The following is a 1,007-nucleotide window of genomic DNA, read 5'->3' as shown; positions in this document are numbered from 1 at the left end:
TTGTATATTACTCGCCGACGGGAATAAGTTAGATGTACATTGCTTATACATCTTCTCATTATTTATACACACACAATAACATTTATCTGTCAACAAAATAATTGGTTAGATTTACAGCCACTAAAAATAAAATTTTAACACAAAAAGAGAAGTGCCGTCTGTTCGGAAGTGTGTAATGACCGTACAATATGATTTATTTGTTTAATAAAAAATATATGGAGTAAGAATCCGAGCACCTAGGACTATAAAACAACAGAACAGCTACGAGAATTTAAATTCCAGTTAGAGCATAATTTGCTTTATGTTATAAGATATATGTATAATATAATATAACATTTTTAGCAGTATAGTTCTTACCCCGCACGTTTAAAACGACAGTCAATTTATATTTATTTAATGAAACAATATTAGAACGTTGGAATGATGATACACCGGTTAATAAAATACTAGAGACTCGATCTGTGAAAAGGGGTTTAATGTACATGTGCGTAAAGTGTCGTCCTAGAATAGCTTGTGCTGTCCGCACAGGCTAATTAGGGACGACACTTTCCACATAAACTCGATTTTTGCTTAGAAGAGACTTTCGTTAAACGAAAAATGTCATAAAAGCGGAAAGTGTCGTCCCTGATTAGACTGTGCGGACTCCACAGACTAATCTGGGACGAATCTGTACGCACATGCATTTAAACTCATTTTCACAGAGCGGGGCTCATTATGTATTTGCTAATATTTATTTCAAATGTTTTGAATGTGCATTTTCCTGTTGCTCATATGGAATAATAAATATAATTCAAAGTTTTCAAAGTATATCGGCAAGCAAAACATGGTAACTAATGGAATAAGGGCATACTCGAAATGGTAAAAAAATATCTTCATGTATCTACTTTAAAACGTTAAGCATTTGGTGTAAACTTTTATGTAAAAATGAGATAATTAAATAATAACTTGATAGAACAGTATCTTATTAGTGTTCACAGTTTACAAAACAATAACAATTTGTAATAACT

The sequence above is a fragment of the Dreissena polymorpha genome, chromosome 9 (assembly GCF_020536995.1).
Source record: "Dreissena polymorpha isolate Duluth1 chromosome 9, UMN_Dpol_1.0, whole genome shotgun sequence".
Lineage (NCBI taxonomy): Eukaryota > Metazoa > Mollusca > Bivalvia > Myida > Dreissenidae > Dreissena > Dreissena polymorpha.
This window is presented reverse-complemented; position numbering follows the sequence as displayed.